The sequence below is a fragment of the Saimiri boliviensis genome, chromosome 8 (assembly GCF_048565385.1).
Source record: "Saimiri boliviensis isolate mSaiBol1 chromosome 8, mSaiBol1.pri, whole genome shotgun sequence".
Lineage (NCBI taxonomy): Eukaryota > Metazoa > Chordata > Mammalia > Primates > Cebidae > Saimiri > Saimiri boliviensis.
In genome coordinates, this window is record NC_133456.1 from 12,251,930 (window position 1) to 12,256,558 (window position 4,629).

Genomic DNA, 4,629 nt, shown 5'->3' on the forward strand with positions numbered 1-4,629 from the left:
TTTCACCATGTTGACCAGGATGGTCTCCATATCTTGACCTCGTGATCCACCCGCCTCAGCCTCCCAAAGTGCTGGGATTACAGGCTTGAGCCACCGCGCCCGGCCTTAATTTTTTGTATTTTTAGTAGAGACGGGGTTTCACCATGTTGACCAGGATGGTCTCAATCTCTTTTTTTTTTTTTTTTTTTTGAGACAGAGTTTCACTCTTGTTACCCAGTCTGGAGTGCAATGGCGCGATCTCGGCTCACTGCAATCTCCACCTCCTGGGTTCAGGCAATTCTCCTGCCTCAGCCTCCCGAGTAGCTGGGATTACAGGAAGGTCAATCTCTTGACCTCATGATCCACCCACCTCGGCCTCCCAAAGTTCTGGGATTACAGGCGTGAGCCACCGCGCCCGGCCTGTCTCAGGTATTTTTATGACTGTTTTACTAAAATTCACACTGAAACTTTATCTTCAAAATCGGAATCATTACTTAATTTTGTTTCAGCCAATAACCACAAAAGCAGCAGCTACTACTAAGTATTGGATTACTGACAGAGGAATTCAGTTTTGTGGAATCTGGTGTTTGCACTACAGGCTAAGAGTTGCCCTTTAAATGTTTGTAATTCATAATTGGGTTTTTTTTAAATTTTTTATTTATTTTTATTTTTCATTTTTTATTATTTTTTTATTTTTTTATTTTTTATTTTATTTTTTTTTGAGACAGAGTTTCGCTCTTGTTACCCGGGCTGGAGTGCAATGGCGCGATCTCGGCTCACCGCAACCTCCACCTCCCGGGTTCAGGCAATTCTCCTGCCTCAGCCTCCTGAGTACCTGGGATTACAGGCACGCGCCACCATGCCCAGCTAATGTTTTGTATTTTTAGTAGAGATGGGGTTTCACCAAGTTGACCAGGATGGTCTCGATCTCTTGACCTCGTGATCCACCCGCCTCAGCCTCCCAAAGTGCTGGGATTACAGGCTTGAGCCACCGCGCCCGGCCTATTTTTATTTTTTTAAGACGGGGTTTCTTTTTTTTTTTTTTTTTGAGACGGAGTTTCACTCTTGTTACCCAGGCTGGAGTGCAATGGCGCGATCTCGGCTCACCGCAACCTCTGCCTCCTGGGTTCAAGCAATTCTCCTGCCTCAGCCTCCTGAGTAGCTGGGATTACAGGCACGTGCCACCATGCCCAGCTAATGTTTTTGTATTTTTAGTAGAGACGGGGTTTCACCATGTTGACCAGGATGGTCTCGATCTCTCGACCTCGTGATCCACCCGCCTCGGCCTCCCAAAGTGCTGGGATTACAGGCTTGAGCCACCGCGCCCGGCTTAAGACGGGGTTTCACCATGTTTGTCAGGCTGGTCTTGAACTCTCGACCTCAGGTGATCCGCCCGCCTTGGCCTCCCAAGTGCTTGGATTACAGGCGTGAGCCACTACGCCCAGCTCATAATTGGGTTTTGTTCAGCTTTAGAAAAAATAAATTCCCCAGCTGGGTGTGGTGGCTCACACCTGTAATCCCAGCACATTCAGAGGCCGAGGTGGGCGGATCACGAGGTCAAGAGATCGAGACCATCCTAGCCAACACGGTGAAACCCCGTCTCTACTAAAAATACAAAAATTAGCCAGGCGTGGTGGCACGTGCCTGTGCTCCCAGCTACTTGGGAGGCTGAGGCAGAAGAATCGCTTGAACCCAGGAGGCGAAGATTGCAGTGAGCCGAGATTGTGCCACTGCACTCCAGCCTGGTGACAGAGCAAGACTCAGTCTCAAAAAAAAGAAAAAAGAAAAAAGAAATTCCCAAATGAACTGCAAAAAAACAAAAAAAAAAGATTTACGTTATGCCTTTCTGCACTACCTGCCGAGGGCTCCAAACGGCGTTGTTCTGGATTCCCGTCGTAATTTAAAGGGAAACTTTCACAATGTCCGGAGCCCTTGATGTCCTGCAAATGAAGGAAGAGGATGTCCTTAAGTTCCTGGCAGTAGGAACCTATTTAGGTGGCACCAACCTTGACTTCCAGATGGAACAGTATATGTATAAAAGGAAAAGGAGGCTGGGTGCGGTGGCTCACGCCTGTAATCCCAGCACTTTGGGAGGCCGAGGCGGGTGGATCACGAGGTCATGAGATCGAGACCATCCTGGTCAACATGGTGAAACCCCGTCTCTACTAAAAATACAAAAAATTAGCTGGGCCTGGTGGCGTGTGCCTGTAATCCCAGCTACTCAGGAGGCTGAGGCAGGAGAATTGCCTGAGCCCAGGAGGCGGAGGTTGCAGTGAGCCGAGATTGTGCCATTGCACTCCAGCCTGGGTAACAAGAGCGAAACTCCGCCTCAAAAAAAAAAAAAAAAAAAAGGAAAAAGAATGGAATCTACATCATAAATCTGAAGAGGACCTGGGAGAAGCTGCTTCTCCTGGCAGCTCGTGCCATTGTTGCCATTGAAAACCCTGCTGATGTCAGTGTTATATTCTCCGGGAATACTGGCCAGAGGGCTGTGCTGAGGTTTGCTGCTGCCACTGGAGCCACTCCAATTGCTGGCCGCTTTACTCCTGGAACCTTCACCAACCAGATCCAGGCAGCCTTCCGGGAGCCACGGCTGCTTGGGGTTACTGACTCAAGGGCTGACCACCAGCCTCTCACGGAGGTGTCTTATGTTAACCTACCTACCATTGCTCTGTGTAACACAGATTCTCCTCTGTGCTCTGCGGACATTGCCACCCCATGCAACAACAAGGGAGCTCACTCCGTGGGTTTGATGTGGATGCTGGCTCAGAAGTTTTGTGCATGCGTGACACCATCTCCCGTGAATACGCATGGGAGGTCATGCCTGATTTCTACTTCTACAGAGATCCTGAAGAGATTGAAAAAGAAGAGCAGGCTGCGGCTGAAAAGGCTGTGACCAAATAGGAATTTCAGGGCGAATGGACTGCTCTAGCTCCTGACTTCACTGCCACTCAGCCTGAGGTTGCCGACTGGTCTGAAGGTGTGCAGGTGTCCTCTGTGCCTATCCAGCAGATCCCTACTGAAGACTGGAGCACCCAGCCTGCCACAGAAGACTGGTCTGCAGCTCCCACTGCTTATCCCACTGAATGGGTAGGAGCAACCATTGAATGGTCTTAAGCTGTCCTTGCATGGCCTCTTTTTTTTTTTTTTTTGAGACGGAGTTTCATTCTTGTTACCCAGGCTGGAGTGCAATGGCACAATCTCGGCTCACCTCAACCTCCACCTCCTGGGTTCAGGCAATTCTCCTGCCTCAACCTCCTGAGTAGCTGGGATTACAGGCAGGCGCCACCATGCCCAGCTAATTTTTTGTATTTTTAGTAGAGACTGGGTTTCACCATGTTGACCAGGATGGTCTCGATCTCTTGACCTCGTGATCCACCCGCCTCGGCCTCCCAAAGTGCTGGGATTACAGGCTTGAGCCACCGTGCCCGGCTTGTGTGGCCTCTTTTTTTTTTTTTTTTTTTTTTTTTGAGACGGAGTTTCGCTCTTGTTACCCAGGCTGGAGTGCAATGGCGCGATCTCGGCTCACCGCAACCTCCGCCTCCTGGGTTCAGGCAATTCTCCTGCCTCAGCCTCCTGAGTAGCTGGGATTACAAGCACGTGCCACCACGCCCAGCTAATTTTTTGTATTTTTAGTAGAGACGGGGTTTCACCATGTTGACCAGGATGGTCTCGATCTCTTGACCTCGTGATCCACCCGCCTCGGCCTCCCAAAGTGCTGGGATTACAGGCTTGAGCCACCGCGCCCGGCCCTTATGTGGCCTCTTAAACAACATATAAGATTCATGGAAAATAAACATCAACTTTCAAAAAAAAAAAAAAAAAAAGATTTACATTACTTTTACTGATTATCTCTTCAAAGAAAAAAGGAACCAGGTGCAGAAGTGGAACATGAGAGGGGACATGGAACGTGACCACTGAAGCACAGTATCACATAGAGACAAGCCCCGGATGTCTGCAGGCCTACCTGACAGCGTCAGGCCTACCACAAGAGCTTAGAGAAGCCTAGTTTTCTCCTAACTCCCCTGAGGAAGGAGAGGTCTCAGCCATCTTGGCTGTCTCCCTCCCTAGCTGGCTAAATAGCAGACGCTTTCCCAGCGCTGACGCTGCTGCACAGCTGAGGTGCCCTTCAGCAGCCCTTACAGGGGCGTGACAGAGGGCTTAAAGCGTCTTGCCTTAGGGTCATTCATTTCACAAAGTCACCCCAGGTTTACACTTCCGACCTGAGAGGCATTAGTAAAAGAATTAGGATCACCTATGAATAACTAAGATCACATATGAATAATAACTAATATGGTTATATTTCTAGTTACTTTCTTCTTCATTATTTATATGGAAATAGGCTGAGGCTTCTGGCTCCTGCCTCTACACTTATGGGGTCTCCCTGCTACATGACTCCCCATTGTCTAGGAAACCTCAAGCTTATATAAGGCAAAGATTGCCCTTGATAATAACAGTTACCATCACTGAGCTCTGTCCTATACCCTGGACACACATTATCCCACCATGTCTTCCAACAACCCTCTGTCGCAGTTATTACTGGCCTCACATTACAGATGAGAAAGCTGAGGCCCAAATGTTAAATTACTTACAAAGGTCACATAGCCAGTAAGTGACCAAGAGCTTGCTGAATGAGTCAATGAATGGATA

The 4,629-nt window shown here is 48.7% G+C and overlaps 1 pseudogene; it reads left to right on the forward strand.

The window, feature by feature from the left end:
* Positions 1–1,862: 1,862 nt before the first annotated feature.
* LOC120367176 (small ribosomal subunit protein uS2-like) lies at positions 1,863–3,096 on the forward strand (annotated as a pseudogene).
* The last annotated feature ends 1,533 nt before the right edge of the window (positions 3,097–4,629 follow it).